This window comes from Armigeres subalbatus, chromosome 3 (assembly GCF_024139115.2).
Source record: "Armigeres subalbatus isolate Guangzhou_Male chromosome 3, GZ_Asu_2, whole genome shotgun sequence".
In the NCBI taxonomy this organism is placed as follows: domain Eukaryota; kingdom Metazoa; phylum Arthropoda; class Insecta; order Diptera; family Culicidae; genus Armigeres; species Armigeres subalbatus.
Genome location: NC_085141.1, coordinates 253,683,528 through 253,701,464, shown reverse-complemented (window position 1 = coordinate 253,701,464; position 17,937 = coordinate 253,683,528). Strand labels below are relative to the sequence as shown.

General features: G+C 36.5%; 1 protein-coding gene across 1 annotated transcript in view; it reads right to left on the bottom strand.

The window, feature by feature from the left end:
• Positions 1–17,532, bottom strand: part of LOC134223642 (oxidative stress-induced growth inhibitor 1-like) — a 110,496-nt gene extending 92,964 nt beyond the window's left edge. The window contains exon 1 of the mRNA XM_062702829.1: positions 17,137–17,532. The gene's annotated coding sequence lies outside the window, so the exon portion shown is untranslated. The remainder of the gene's footprint in view (positions 1–17,136) is intronic.
• Between the last annotated feature and the right edge of the window lie 405 nt (positions 17,533–17,937).

Genomic DNA, 17,937 nt, shown 5'->3' with positions numbered 1-17,937 from the left:
TGCATTGTAAAAATCGTACTCAGCACCACTCTCGCTCATTACAAAATCAAGCAATGCTAAGTTGTACTGAGCACTTTATGCGAGCACCACTCGCGCTCATAACAAAAACAAGCAACACTTGGTCGCACTGAGCACTTTATGCGAGCACCACTCGCGCTCATAACAAAAAACAAGCAACACTTGGTCGCACTGAGCACTTTATGCGAGCACCACTACAAAATCAAGGAACACTAAGTAAGTCTGCATGTTGAAGATGGTAATTTTCCAATAGAGTCCTAGTTTGAAAATTGGTACTACAATTAATAGAATCGGCGTATATAAGGGTTGTCAGGAGGGTTTGACCCTTTCCAGACCCACTTGTGGCCCCCTTCAGAAATTTTGAAAAGAGAGTTAAAAAAACAATTTTTATTTTTCCTTATTCAGGTTTGGAATTTTATCACCATTATTTCACACATATTGAATCGAATGACTTTTAAGGCTATCTGTTCGGCAGTGTATTAGCTTGTCGTTGCACAATGTAAAGTTCAAGTATGGTGGGCATTCTGGTTTGGTGATTTCACTTTATTGTTTGATAAATTGTAAATATCTTTTCTATTATACTGTCAACTACGGTCAGAGTTCCTTAGAGAGTTTAGAGTTCAGAGAGATCAGAGAGTTCTAAAACTCCCAAAAGCTATCAGTTTTTTTTTTTTTTTTATTACATAAAATATTCATGATTTCCTATTTCAGAAAACGTCCTAACAATCTCTTCGAATTTTGTAGAGAAAATTCTACCATAATATAATACTCTCAATCACCTATATTTCTTCAAATAACCTAATTTCGAAATTCTAGAAAAGTATCCTAATCTGATTTCATCTTCTTCTTCTTATTGGCATTACATCCTCCCATGATTCGGCATAAATCGTAAAAATGCTGCAATAAAATACACTCGAACCAAATGCAGTTTATAAACAACTCGATTACGAAGCCTCAATCTACCTCACTCATTTATTCTACAATTATTATAATGCGATATCAAAAGTAGTCATCGTGTTGATGCAATCACACATTATTGAAAAGCAGTTGAGTAATATAATAACAAGACAAATGAGCAACAAAGGAATAAAAGAAACCTTTGCAAACCATGGGTGCAGTGCCCTAAATCGGCTAAGAAAATTACAACAGCTGGGGTCATGTTCCCCCTACACCGGGACTATAGTTACGATGCGATTATGAACAAAAGTTACGTTTGATAAATAGTCAGCCTAATGTCGCCCTATGCCTTTTCTCTAATCCGACTTTTCAAAGAATAAGTTTGCACCTCTCGCAAAATATGTATTTTAGTATGCACTTCCCTAGCAACATTTTAGTTTTATGCTGGTTTTATAACACTCTTGAAGAGTAAATTATGGTCTTCAAGAGCGTTATAAAACCTAAAATGTTACTTGGGTTACCATTATATAAAGATGCATAAAAACACAGCAGCATAAAAACCTATGTAACATTTTTTTTTCACTTTCACCCACGTATAAAAAATCAATTATATTTTGTCCATACACACTCAGAAATGGTGAAAATCCGCAAGATCGCCAAATGTGGAACTTATTGTGGGAATAGGCAAGCGGGAGTCTGCTGGAAAACTATCACTGCTGTCTGCGATGGTTCACCACATGTATTTGACTGACGGCAAATTGCCACGATTGCTTTGATTAATATTTTGGGGGCTCTCCGTTGTCATTCATATAAAGCCTACTTCGATACTGTCAAATCTATTGGATTGGACTTTCCATAATTAAAACCCAGTGCCATTTCACTGCCACACAGTACCATTGTGCATCGTAACGAAAGTTTTTGCTTGTTCTTTCGGTAATTCAACCACAATACGCCAGCTTCGAGTATAATTGGTCTTCTTAATAGAGTCCACCGACATGACAGTAATAGATTAATAAATCATCATTTTCCACCAAGTTTTGTTCTTACCATAACAACATTTATTTGGAACGACTCATGAAACTCTCACGAATCTCTTTTTTATTTACCACATAATGCGCACTCCAATCAGTGGCTACAGTAATCAGGTATAATTAACCTATATTACTCGTACTATCGTTCGTTTCATCTAGACCAGGGTAGATAGATTACATACAAACATATAAGGTGAACTGATTTAACAAAAGTAACATCATTTGTCATAAGACATTTAATTCCACCACTTGATTATAACTTCACAGATACTGATAAGCCTTACTGTTGGGTTAAAAGCTCTAAATAATTTTTCTATTCAAAGTTATATGTTAGATATTCTGAACACGATCATTGTATTACTATCTTTATTATCTAAACAAGATTTTGCTCATTTTTGTTAAACGCGGGAGAACCTAAAATTTGGAGTGTCTCCTTTCAATATGAAGTTCGTAAAACTTCCGTTCTTAGAAAAGAAACGTCATTATAATTTTTCATAGTCGGATAAAATAAGCTTGTATGTCAATGCTCTCCTTTCGAACTGAACAACTCATAACACCTCTCGTAGAGGCAAACTCGCCTTGATCTAGACGCGAGCCACTCTTAATGCAGTATGTGTCCTTCACCTTCGCACAGGGTGCCATACAGGGTTCATCCAGTAGCGTTGGACTGCATGTTTATACACAGCAGAGTTCGACTTCGACACCTGACTGATGGAGTAAGCTATTGAGCGCTGCAGTGAATATCTTTAGGGTTGATGTGCCTGTTATTGCGATTGGGGATTTTTTTGTAGTCGGAAGAGTGATGCACTTTTTAATTGCCACAATCAATCAAAACCAAGTCTCACATTTTACCAGTCTTCCAAAAATAACCCCATTTAAAAGCGCAGCTAGATGAACGTCTACCCTACATGTTATCGACGGCGGAATCGATATGTTCTCACCATGTTCAGTACTGTTGCGTGTACTGTAGTGCTGTTAGGCATATCTACTAAGCGCGTGTCGATTCACTGGCGGACGGGTAGGACGTTGCAAGAGGAAGCAAATAAGCACCATAACCAAATGAGTCAGTAGTCAACCGAAACATCAATAAAAGGAATTTTGGACTAACCAGACGCTAAAAATTAAAAGACGTAAATACCTCTTCTACGGCGCGTTGATAAATCTAGAAAAACACTTGATATTTCCGCTTCCTTATCTACGTACATAGCTAATACACATAAATAGCGAACTGGAAAAAAATTGTTTGCCTATAACGCCCTTTTCAATTGTTGGTCGAGCTTGTACAAAGATGTAGATTTCCGCAGTAACAGTAAAATCAGAAATGATTAAAATTGTGAGGAGCGAATAATTCTGAATCTAGATAACAAATTTCCTCATAAGGCCGATTCTGATTTAGTATTTTAGCAATTTCATTTTATTTAATGTGGATTTGATCCATGAAAATTTGAACAATGTGCATCAAAAGTTTTAAATTTTAGATTTAATTATTGAAAATAGTCTTAAAAATTCCTTATTGAATACAGTTTAAGAACAAGCATGAGTTTGCGAAATTTGCTTCATTTAGCAGTTTGAATTACAAAGAATCTTAAAAAATCTATAATAGAAAAACTCGATAGATTTTTGTGATTTGTGATGTGATTGTGATTTTTTATAATGTTATAAGTTCATCCCCTAAAACTCGATAGAGATTTCGATCTTATTTAAACAAAAAAATCCGTGGAAGTTTAACAGAAATTGTAGTTGGAATAACAATAATGTCTCATTAAAATTTAAGAGTTTCACACAGATGTTCAAACGGATCTCCAGTGGAATCTCAATAAAAAACCCAGATTAATCCACCTAGCGGTGATGGTGCCTTTCTCGACCTTCGTAAAATGTGTGTGCTTGAAAAAAGGTGAGCTAGTGGCTAGGAGTAAAAAAGACAAATTTCTTTGTCCGTTCTATGAAAATCAGATTATTTATGGCAAAGATATTGTAGATCCAGTTGAAAACCGAAAATCATATTTTGTCCCATTTCCGGATGTCGCAACTGCATCGCGAGTGGTGCCCGACTATGGCACAGTTGCGCACTACTCGCGATGCAGTTGCAACATCCGGAAATGCGAGAAAATGCGATTTCGCGGGACCTCGGTTCGGTTTTCAGCTTGATCTACAATATGCTAATAAGAATTTCGACATTTTTGTTTCCTTTTCCAATCTTTTTGACGTACATAACCCTGTTTTATTTCACCCAGTCATATATTTTAAGGATATCACTTTTGGATGTTAGTTGAACTGAAGCTCCGACTACACAAAAAGAAAACGAAAATGTCATTCCCATCACGCGAGCGGAGGGCAATATTTGTTATGATATAAATCTCATGACCGTCTTTCTGTCAAACTCCCGTATGAAGTGGGAGAGACAGATTGGTATATAACACTATGGGTCTCCAGGCCTTCTGTAAAAGTTTGGTTTTTGGAGCGAACATACAGCCTTTTCGTATAAAAAGGCTAAAATGGTGTTTCGGCCATAACTTCCGATCCCATAGTCCGATCTAGCCAATTTTCAATAGGAAACAATGGGACAGGATTCTGCGTCGAATGCAACTTGTTGCGTGTGAATCGATTAAGGTTAGGTGTCCGAAAAATAGGTGACATTTTTTGTGATTTTTATGAAAAAAGGTATTTTGGTCATAATATCCGATCCCATAGTCCGACCTGTCCAATTTTCAATAGGAAATAATGGGACAGGATTCTGCGTCGAATGCAACTTGTTGCGAGCAAATCGGTTGAGGATAAGTGCCCGAAAAATGAGTGACATTTTTTACGTGGTTTTTTCGTATGATTTTGTATTTTGGCCATAACTTTCGATCCCATAGTCCGATCTGGCCAATTTCAAATAGGAAACAATGGGACAGGATTCTGCATCGAATGCAACTTGTTGCGAGCAAATCGGTTGAGGATAAGTGCCCGAAAAATGAGTGACATTTTTTACGCGATTTTTTCGTAGTGTTTTGTATTTTGGCCATAACTTTCGACTCCATAGTCCGATCTGGCCAATTTCAAATAGGAAACAATGGGACAGGATTTTGCGTCGAATGCAACTTGTTGCAAGCAAATCGGTTGAGGATAAGTGCCCGAAAAATGAGTGACATTTTTTACGCGATTTTTTCGTATGATTTTGTATTTTGGTCATAACTTTCGATCCCATAGTCCGATCTGGCCAATTTCAAATAGGAATCAATGGGACAGGATTCTGCGTCGAATGCAACTTGTTGCGAGCAAATCGGTTGAGGATAAGTGCCCGAAAAATGAGTGACATTTTTTACGCGATTTTTTTCGTAGGGTTTTGTATTTTGGCCATAACTTTCGACTCCATAGTCTGATCTGGCCAATTTCAAATAAGAAACAATGGGACAGGATTTTGCGTCGAATGCAACTTGTTGCAAGCAAATCGGTTGAGGATAAGTGCCCGAAAAATGAGTGACATTTTTTACGCGATTTTTTCGTATGATTTTGTATTTTGGCCATAACTTTCGATCCCATAGTCCGATCTGGCCAATTTCAAATAGGAATTAATGGGACAGGATTCTGCGTCGAATGCAACTTGTTGCGAGCAAATCGGTTGAGGATAAGTGCCCGAAAAATGAGTGACATTTTGTTGAGTAGTTTTGCGCACACACACACACACACACACACACACACACATACACACACACACACACACACACAGACATCACCTCGATTCGTCGAACTGAGTCGATTGGTATATAACACTATGGGTCTCCGGGCCTTCTATAAAAAGTTTGTTTTTGGAGCGATCATATAGCCTTTACGTATACTTTGTATACGAGAAAGGCAAAAACGATGGAAATCAAAACAAAACACCTAAAATAATTCCCTAAAAAAAACTCAAATTTTCAGTTTCTCTTTTTTATTTCGGAAATTTATCTACTTTTTAAGGGACTTCTGAAGGATTTTCCATTAAAATCTAGAAGAATTCTCGTAGTAAATCGAAGTAACATCTCACAAATTCAAAAGACTTTCCCGAGAAAAGGATCTAAGAGAACATCCTGGGGGAATTTAGAATCTCCAAATTCTAAACGACATGGAACCTGAACATAAAATTCATATCTACGGGGACATCAGTCAATTTTATGGAATATGAAGAAAATGAATCGATATTGCTTGCTATTACAGGTGAGAACGAAACCTTGCCGTTAATATTTGACAAAACTAGTCAATATGGGTTGGACCAAGTAAACCATGCACGTAAAGAACTAAATATTTACTTGAATTTATTATTTACAAACTACACAGAACATTTCATTGTTGACAAAGCCCATTATCTTTTATGGAAGAATGAAAAATATCGTCTTCTTCTCCTTCTTTTTCATCTTATTGGCATTACATCCCCCACTGGGACCTTGCCGCCTCACAGCTTGTTCATTTAGCACTTCCACAGTTATTAACCGCGAGGTTTCTAAGCCAAGTTACCTTTTTTGCCTTCGTATTTCGTGAGGCTAACACGATGATACTTTTATGCCCAGAGAAGGGTAGTCGAGAAAATTTCTAATCCGAAAATTGTCTAGACCGGCACCGGGAATCGAACCCAGCCACCCTCAGTATAGTCTTGCTTTGTAGCTGCTGGTAAGACGCTAGGCTAAGACAAAGACAAATACAAATAATTCTCCTTCGTACATGACGCTTGAAGAGTTTACTAGTTTACTAGTCAATGACTCTACATTCCAACTGGAACTTTTGTCTGATTTTCAACTTAGTATTCTATTAGCATTTCCATTAATTGTAAGCTTTCTATGTCCGCGAATCTATACCATTTCATCGAAAGACATTTCGTCGAACGACATTTAGTCGAATAACATTTGGTCGAAAGGACATTACGTCGAATGAACATTTGGTCGAAGGGACATTTAGTCGAAAATGAATTTGTAATCCAGTAGAGACGTAGGACATTTGGTCGAATGACGTTTGGTCGAAAGGACACTACGTCGAATTGACATTTGGTCGAAATCAGATTTTAGAAAGAAGAATCTTCGTACATTTGGTCATATAACGTTTGGTCGAAAATGGATTTTCGAATTAATAATGTTGGTACATTTAGTCTAATGACGCACTGTGGTCGGATATCATGAAATCATGGCATTAATAAATACCTCCTTAGGGTTGCCTCATAGAAGTTTGGTGTCTTCCACAAAGTTGTTGCTTGATAAGCAGGTCTTCATATGGTGATAAAACCATAGTTCGAAACTCTACCGCTAGGGCGGCGCTTCAGCTAACTTTTTATATGAGCATGATAGGATGATGGTGTCTTCAGCAAAAATCAAGAATTCAGTATTATAAGCAACTCTTGTGAAGAAACTATCTTTGAAAAGGCTATTGATTCTGAGATATAATGCATTTTATGTAAAAAATGTGAGTTTATATCCAAAATTTGATTACTTTTAGATTAATTTTGTATCTATGTGAAATATTTATTTTCACATAATTTTTCTGTATCTTGGAAAGTAATATATAGTAGTGTCTGGACTGATTTGACCATGAAATAACTTGGAAAACGCCTTAATTTTTGTAAAATATTCAAAAATATGATGAAAAATTGATGTGTTTTCCTACTCCCTCCACTTCCCGCTTAGATTGGGTTATAAAGAATGTAACGGACGCGAATTCGGTTGCAGAAATTTGCCGTAAATCTTCCACAGTGCCTTAATATTTATTGAGTTCCGCATGTGTTTGACGGAAACCTGTCACTTATTCAATCAAAGTAGGCCGTAAAATTCATATTATAATGAGCACATAAACTTTCTGTGTCTTGTTTTGGTTATTTAGTCGGAAATTTAGCTTAGAAATCACTATATGGCACTACTTATTTGGTTCTCTTAAAGTTAAAGTTTGTACACTCTGGACGGATTTCGAAACAAGAAGGTTTGATTTTAACTATACTCTTAACAAGCTCTGACTAGTTCATATCAAAACGTAAATTAATTAACGTTGTCCGTAAATCTATGTCTAATTCGAGGAGTGTGTAAATCATAAAAATTAGAAAATGTGTATTTGATAAGATTCGTCAGAAATACCATCTGGTGTCAGTATATTTGGCGTTATTCTATTTTCGTCTTTAATATCTAAATCGTTGAGATGGGCTCTCATAAAACATCACCGGAAATTGTGAAACAGCTCCTAGTTCTGAAAATGATAATTACGTTCTTTGATGATTAATGTACAAAACATTTTGCATTTATATTACGTTCAGCATAAACAATTCGTATGCCAACGTTAAATAAATATTAAAATATTTACAACTATTATTTAAGAAAAATATAGTACCAGCATAAAATTTTTATTGCATGGCACTATAAATGGTAGTAATAGTAGGACTACATCCAAGGAATTCGTGGCGTATGTTAAATTGAGCGCAAAATCATTCAGTTGAACAAATAAAAGTAGGTCGATTGAGAGTTACGGCAAGTTTCTGCAACCAAATTCCCCTCTGTTTCATTCTTTACAACCCAAAGATTCTTTCCGAGATAAAATCTCGGTGGGATGTGGAGGGAGTGGGAAAATAAACCGATTTTTCTATATATTTTAAATATTTTACAATAATTAAGACATTTTTTAGGTTCTTTGTCGGTTAAATCGGGTCAGACACTACCATATATTACTCTCTGGGATTCAGTAAGTTTATGCCAAAATAAATATTATACATAGATACCAAATTAAACTGAAAACAATCAAATTTTGGGAATAAAAGCACATTTTATACAAAAAAGGCATTGTATCTCAGAATCAAAAGCCTTTTCAAAGATGGTTTCTTCGCAAGAGTGGCTCATAATATCAAATTCTAAAACTTTGCAGAAGACACCACCATCCTGTCATGCTCATATAAAAAGTTAGCTGAAGCGCTGCCCTAGCGGCAGAGTTCTGAACTATTTTTGTATTACCATATGAAGGCCTACTTATCAAGCAAATACTTTGTGAAAGACACCAAACTTCTATGAGGCAACCCTAAGGAGTTATTTATTAATGCCATGATTTCATGATATCCGACCACAGTGTGACGACCCGTTGAATGAATATTTGAAAAAAAAAAAAGAACTTAAGCCAATAACAATTTAAAAATAAATGATTTATTGTGGTGTTCCTAAAAGTCATATAATTATTATTCCAATATAGTCCAAAGAATGATGGGTTGACAAAAAGAATAAGTAATATGAAAACGGTGAATATTCCGATATTATTCCCGACTGGATATTGACTTCCGCGAACCCCTTTAACCGGCCACATTGAATCTATATCACTTGGTAAAAAAAAAGTAGTCGAATGAATTTTCGTCGTTAGACATGACGCCGAATAGACATTACTACCGTTACACGCATAACTGTCCCATGTACATCGGAAATTCCAGCAAATATGGGACGAATATGCGTGTGATGGCAGATTAGGTCATATCTAGACCAACATTTGAAAAGGGCGTAACAGCCAAAATTTATTCCTTTTGATTCTTCGTCCCCATATATAGCTATATATGTAGACAAAGAATCAAAAGGAATAAATTTTGGCTGTTACGCCCTTTTCAAATGTTGGTCTAGATATGATAATGTGCCGTACACTACTTAGGTGAGCATTTTTTTTTGTGTTTTTCAACCCCCCTTCCCCTATGTAAGATATTTCCCATATAAATCATTTTTTATTTATATGGAACCTAAGAAAATAACAGGCCCCTCCTCCCTCCATAAGTGCTTAAGTAATTAGTGTATGTACCCTATGTATCTTGTGTGGTACGTACAATGGATACACTTTGTTCAGGGTGTCGAGAAAGTTAGTTTTCATATGATAAAATTCGATAGAAATTTGAATGGAAAAACCCTGATTAATCCACCTAGCGGTATTCGTCCCTTTCTTGAGCAAAGAAAAAATATTAATAAATATGAGTGAGTGTTCTTAGCGTGTTTTGCGCATATAAAATAATCTGGCCAATTTTCAAAAGCCCCGTCGAATGGAACTTGTTGCGAGTAATTCGGCCAATGTTAAGTTCCAAAAAGTGTGTCTAAAACAATTTGTACACATACATACATACACACACAAAAGACATCACCTCACCAGTTTGCAATACTAAAACATCTCGGTGTTAAACACCACGTTAAACCAAGACTTAAAATATTCTTCAAAAATGAACTGCTTATATTTTTTACATAGTATGTAGTAGTTGAACAGGTTGCTCTTTAAATCCATATTTTGGCCAAAATTATGAATTCTGCAATAAATGGTGGTACTCATCAAAAAAACATAGATAGAAAAGAAAAATATTTTTCTGAGACTTCAATGGGGTATGGGACCAATATTCGGCATAATTTCGATTTTCTACAAAGCCAACGGAATTTGGTCACTTTTTGGCTTGCAATAAGCCCGTTTGATGCTGGATAAAATACTAATGGTCATATAAAGGTTTTAACGGTATATTCGTTTCACAGGCAAATGGACGCAACACAGATTTCATGAAATGATCAAAAAATCACTATTAGCTTTTGGTGTTAAAAACTCACTGAGTAGAACTTATTAAACTAACAAATTCAATTAGCATCATATTGTGACATCAACGAAATAAAATTTCATTTATTTTTTATTTCATTAAGATTTCTTTGATAATTATAAAAAGCTATTGTGTCAAGAAGTTATTCAACACACTATTCATCCAACACGTTATGGTTAAATCTAAAATTCGCATAAAATGTATTTTGGTCAGGGCCCTCCTTAGCCGTGAGGTAAGACGCGCGGCTACAAAGCAAGACCATGCTGAGGGTGGCTGGGTTCGATTCCCGGTGCCGGTCTAGACAATTTTCGGATTGGAAATTGCCTCGACTTCCCTGGGCATAAAAGTATCATCGTGCTAGCCTCATGATATACGAATGCAAAAATGGTAACCTGGCTTAGACACCTCGCAGTTAATAACTGTGGAAGTGCTTAATGAACACTAAGCTGCGAGGCGGCTCTGTCCCAGCGTGGGGATGTAATGCCAATAAGAAGAAGAAGAAGTATTTTGGTCAAGACTTTTGAGACAGGTAACAATGGAACAACATTCAAGGTAAGTGCGTAAAAAAGAGTTAAGATCATTTTTCCTCACACACATACAGACATTCACACACACGAACACACATGAGGGTGGCTCAAATTAATATGGGAAAAACTTCTTCAATTTTTTTGTTGGGCCGCCCTCTTATTCGATTCTATTTGATGCCCTGATGCTCTGGACAAAATTTTAGCCAAATCCGTCAACGTTTGGGCGGTGCTAAACTCGTTGGAAGTTTATATGCAAGAATGTATGCAGAAACATCCAAAAACAGTGAATTGCAGTTGCAGGCACAACTTACGATGAAAAACTATGATACTCATTCAGATCTTGAAGAATTTTATACAGAATGTTATGCAGAAAACCGCGAGAAGATTAGAGTTTTCGTAAAATATGCTTTTACAAAACTACTAAAAGCTAGAAAAATATATTTAGCTCTTTTAGTGGAATGTATTCAACCGTCTAAGTACTCTCCATTTAATTCCACCAAATAATTTTCGATATCTTTGCAGATACGTATTTCGACCACAACTCGAAGTCGAGTCAAGTACGAGACACTGAAGACGACCACACCGTTGTGGTCGAAATACGTATCTGCAAAGATATCGAAAATTAATTGGTGGAATTAAATGGAGAGTACTTAATTCGTCTTAGACTACTAAAAGCTAAATTCTGGACGGAGCTATTATTACATTATCAAGCCTATTGCAAAGATCTGTTTAAGAGTCTTGTAACGGTATATAAATACGCTTCTTTTGATATGGCAAAGCTGTTCTCCCAAAAAACGAAAAAATGTCATTTCTAGGAGGGGCCAGTTTGAACGCCCTCAACCCTCCATAAAAAATCTAAAAAATAAAAACAACCCTGATTATAAAAATAAAGGTTATAATTTGTGGGTTAGGGAAATAAGGTCAAAAGATAAAAGGTCGAAAGACAAAAGGTCGAAGGGACAAATGGTCGAAAAGGACACAACGTCGAACGGGACAAAAGGTACCACCAGAGTACGCACCAGAGTTATCCTACATAATTGGCAAAACTCTGCTCTTTTATTTTTCACATTTTTTTACAATTAAATTAAATTCATTCAGTGAGTACAACTAATAGATGGATGTTTGAGTTTTCTAAATGTCACTTCGTTCTCTCAAAATGGCGCACGCCGCACATCAAATACACCGGAAAATTATGAATGGAGGATATTCATCCAATAACACAGATAATGTAATATGGGGCTGTCCATAAACCACGTAGACTCTTGAGAGGGGGAGGTGTTTCGAAAAAGTCTACGGTAGTCTAGGAAAGGGGACGGAGGGAGGGGGTATATCAAAAGTCTACGTATACTTTCTTACATATTTTATTTATTTGTTTTTGAAAACAATTTATACAGCAGCTTTGTAGGAAGTTCACTTTTTTTATTTTTTTAAGGATTTTTCTGGATATTTTTTGCAAGCGTGCACCGAAATAATCTCTTTAATTTCTTCAGAAAAATATAAAGCATTTCTTATGGATTTTTTTACTCTATATTAACGTGTTTTTTTATTGTAAATAAGTTCATCACCTCCTTACTTATGGAGTTCTAATGCAAATTCTTTAGAATTATCGATGGAAAATCTTCGGAATTTCTAAAGAAATTCTTGAACATTTCCACGAGAAATTTTTTTTTTTTGCAATTTTTGTAGAAAGCTTTCTAAATAATTCTAAATTTTCATGGAAAATTACTCGGAATTTTAAAGGGAAAACTTTTGGCATTTAGTAGGAAATTCTCGGGATTTCAACGGATGATTATTCAATTGCATGGAATTTTCAAGAAAAACATCGGAATTTTGCACGGTGAGTTCTTTGGAATATTACCGAGAAACTTTAAAGGTTATCGGAAAATTCTACGAAATTTCCTCAAAACTTATTGGAATGTAGACTTGACATTCTCGGAATTTCAAGTCGACATTTTTCGAAATTCTAAAAATTCTTCGATTTTCTACAAATTTGAACCAGCGCGGAGAATTATAGGTCAGATGCGGAACAGATTTTCAGCAGTGGCACCCCGATGCAAAAGTGTCGGCGGGGTGGCGCACACCTCTAGGAGAAATCGAATTCAACAGAAATTAAATTAATTGGGTTTGAGATTTGGTTTAAGGAGCTGTGGACAGAGGATTAAATTTTATTTCGTTTTAAATTTATTTTGTTATGTTTAAATTTCGAATTTTATTGTAATGTTTACATACTGTAATGGATTTGAAGAGCTGAATTGCTTAAAACGTGGTTAATTTCCATATTTTTCTATTCGCATATGATATTTTGTGAAATTTGGAAAAGTCTACGTAAACTTCATAGGGGGGAAGGGGTTTCGAAAAAGTCTACGAAAGTCTACTAAAGGGGACCCGGGGGATTGAAGATGTGAAATTTCGGTCTACCTGGTTTGTTAACGACCTCTATGCATCTATGTATTATGTATATACCGTGTTGCATCGAAATCCGTACACTTGAGCACTTCAGTACATGGGCTTTAGAAAATCGAATGCAAATAAAACTTTTGTCGTTTATGCAGGTGCACAAAGGTAGAGGTCTTTTGAAGCATTCCGCATTTCGCGCCAAAAAAAACTACAAAAAAAACATGATAAAACAATTAATCAAATCAACACCTTCTGAATGGAAATCCGTCCACCGTGGACGAATTTAAATCATAGAATCAAAATCCGTACACTGAGGAAAATGGACGTATGATTTTTAATCAAACGCCTTATGAAAATTTGACACAAGGAATCGGTATGAATTTCAATATGTTGCCTTATGAATGATGATTTTCATTTGAAAAAAGTGAAGTGCGGCATACTGGATTCGAACCATGGACGTCGGGGTCGGGAGGCCGGTATGTGGACCACACGCCCATCGACGCTTGATTACTCGGGAAGGTAACTGCGTATAAGAAGCACTGTTGGTGGAATAATCAATCGAAGATTCATAAGACGCCAGTTATGAATTTCGATAGTCCAGTTCGCTGAGTGTACAGTTATTTTTTGTCTAAATATATTATTCGAATTGAATTGGATCGATTAACTAAACTCCTACTACCAATAATTCAATACGCACCCTGAGAAACGATGTCTTCGTTTTTCATTCCGCTGATCTTACTTTATTCATTGCGATTTGAAATTTGAACACAGATATTGCTTTTTCGCCAAAGAATAGACTACCGTGAAAATTTATTGAGACACTAAAACAAATGTGCACACGTCAAATTGTATAGAAATTATCAAAGGCACAATCCAAAACATTGTTCTTGCATCATTCGTCACAACCTAAAAAGGCCTTTCTTGCAGTTGAGACGACATCCATATATGGAGAAACTGGTGGGAACATATTTTGGTGGGACAATATTGTTTGAACGGGAGTCTAAGACGGCGCAAAATTTGCAATACTTTTGGTACAATTAAAGACAACAAGCGAGCAAATGGCACCTGAAACTTCGCGTTTGATGGGGAGCGATTTGTTTTTAATTTTTATTATTTTTATTTCAAAGCCTACTTTCTATTGCAATGACCAAAAAGCTTGCTGTCAAGCATATGAACAAGATAAGATAAATTATTTGAAAAATTAATTACCTTAAAGCCTTTTAAATTTATTGATGTCTCATAAGGTGGCCGGATGTCGGTGCTGTACGGATTTTGGTTCTGTACGGTAGTCTACTTTGTTAGATGAAATAAATAAATAATGTGGAACAAATAATAAAATACCTACATGAAGACAGCGTGGTAATGTGGCTGGAGTATGCGCATCCCTACGGCTATTATTATTAATACTCTGGGTTTGAATACCGAGGCGGCCATACAGTTTTTAAAATTGTTCTACGATAATTCTTGCGAAAAGTGAGTAACAGGCAGGGTTGAAATATGTCAATGTCAATGCATTGAAAAGCATGGATCTCAGCATATTCTCCGGTCAATCTCATTGCCACCGTCATGAGTGCGACTGTAGGTCAGCCAAAAAATCATTCCAGCACGAACCATTCATTTACCATCCCAACACAAGTCGCTCTGACAGGCTGATCAATTCGTGCGTTACCGCATGAATGTGAGTGGCCCATTTGAGCACGTGGTGAATTTTTGTCATTTGCTGGGTGAATGTGTATATTTATTTTACTGTGATGAACTTTATGTTCGTGGCGCACTGGGTGGTGTGAGTTCTATTGTTTACTCCACTCCCTCTTCGGAAATGTGACATCGATTTCAAGGAAGAAAATTAAAAAATGAAATAAAAAACATCACTTTCATCCAGTACTGCCGAATATTTACAAGCCTGGTGATAGGTACAAACGATGAAACGAAAAAAAGGAATTTCATCTAAGAAAGTCACCTGGTCTCATCGAAACACTGATAATTATATCAATGTCGTCGGCAAATTTGGTTTGCTGAACTGACTTCGTGAAAATCGTACTACTCGTGTCAATTCCTGTCCTTCGTATCATCCCCTCCGAATCGATGTTGAATCTACGATGCATTCAGCTTTTTGACTAGTAATTCGACCCAGATAGCTGCGATTTCTTCTAAACCGTTTGTTGTAGCAATGTGAGAATAAAATCAATGTAATCACCACTTATTGACCTCTGGTGCACTCTCAATGTTCCGGAAGTTCCGACATCTGGCGGTTTCCCCTAAATGTCGTTTGCTACCTACGTTTGCCTTCTGCCGGTTTTAAGACCGCACGATCAAAAACCATTGTCGCTACGTAAGTAAGTAAGTCAATGGAAGGTGTCAATCGAAAACGTCGTGAATTTTACTCAAACACATCCTAATTATAATAATAAGTTATAATAATGATACTGTACCGATACCGAGTACCGATAAGTACGTAATGTATGAATTAACAAATGGTAAAAATATCATGAAAACTTAAAAACATATCAACAGTAGGAGTGATTGAAGAACATTAAGTTACAAGGAAATAATGTTAACCATATGGATCATATGGACGTAGCCTAAGTGGAGAAGAAAAGAAAAAATAAATGAACCGGATGTTCTGTGGTTTACGTCACCATTTTAGTTATGTATTCTATGCGCTGTAGCGCCATCGTTACTTGAAAAACCAGGATCAGTACACCCATCAGTAACAAATATTTCAAAATAGGTAAATTAATTAAAAGAAAATAAATCATATTAGAAAGGTGTAGAACCGATTACGATTATTAAAATAGGATTACGTTCATTGCAATCATTTAAATTTCATAGTAAATTTGTCAGCAATTAAATCATCAGTTTTAATATTCCGACCAGTGTACCGATGTAGTGTACGGCTGAGACTGAAATACAAAATGTTTAATATAGCGCACTTTTTTCTCAAATAATAATGAATTGTTCGTCTTGTGTCTGATCTTTTTACATATAAATACAAATACCAATTGAAAATTGTCAATTAATCGATTAGTATCAGTCCTTCGGACATAATTTACTTGTAATTTATTTTCTAGTGAACACTTGTACAGCTCATGCATAGTTTTAAAATTTATAAAAATTCGAATTGGAGGGATCTTTTCGCCTATCGGTAAATATTGGTCTAGAAGAGTGGCAAAAAAGTCGTTAACAACATATTTCACTCAACCACTCTGTTCTATAAAAAGTTTTCATCTACTCATAACTCTATGAATCTATGTTACTTGACATCCATTGCACAAGGTCTTACAAACAAACGCCTTGAATGCTTCACACTTCTGATTCCCTCTGTTCGTTCCCCATGCAATCGTTGTGCCTAGTGCGCCAAAGGAATGTTTCACTTTTATGTTTTTCACTGTCATTCGAAAACATACCCGTCCGGCACGTTAGAATGGCGACCTCCGTAGCAACCCCGGAGATAAACACAGGTTTCTTCACTTACCCTATGTAGATATATCAACTGGTACACTATGTGTCTGGGCATCACAGAAATGTCGAACAGCAGAGCGACATGCCACTGCTAGTCTGGCGGTCTGTGGGCGGAGGAAGAAAACCCATACCGAGAAAACTTAACGACCAGAGGAGTGCACTCATCGCACTTTTCCTGGCACGTGTGTCTATCAATTTCCCATGTCACCATTTCGCTGTGATCTCCCACCTTCGGATCCTTTCACCCCGCTAGAGCTAATTAATTATCGACACTTACTCGCAATGGCCGGAGGAAAAATCCGCATATTTGTAGCACACTCTCGGCAATTGGCAATCGATTAATTTTCCCGCTCGGCAACACGCCTTCTTCGAACGTAATGAAAATGTTTAGAGAACTAGCTAATGAAAGCACTTCGAATAAATCACACAGTCTACTCTGCAAGACGCGGCTCGTACGTTTTCCCATCAATCGCTAGCGGGCTAATGCAAATCAATCCCTGCTAGAAACTGCACGACTGCACCACCTTACTGAGCAATATCCGAACTAATCACTCGAGTGTGCTCCAACGCTGCACTTCTGGGTCGCGGTCGGTACACACAGAACTTAGAAAATTGTGCTACTGGTACAAGCACTTCCACCTCGGTCGGCACTGATGCGCATTCGGCACCCAACTGAGGATCAAACAAGAAAAAACGTCGACAGCAAAGGAGAAGGCAGCATGGATGTTCTGCACTCTCGCGCAATACAGTCTGGCTGCTCGAAATATGTGTAGGTATAGGAAAGTGTCATGCTCTCGAGTTTTCCAACCCATCCACCCACTTAATGTTTCTCACCGTGAAGGTGAACGGTGGGGTTAGTGGAAGTAGAATTGAAATATACAGTATTATAGAAGTAGGATACAAGTTAATTTATTTTAAGACTAAATTCGTGTTATGACAGGTGAATACAATCAATTTGCTTTATTTGCTACCCAAGAATTGAAGTAAAAAACAACACTGTATTGATGCCATTTTCTGTTTGTTTTTAGTTTTCAGTAGAAAAAGTAACGTATATTAACCTTTATACAATGCTTGAAAA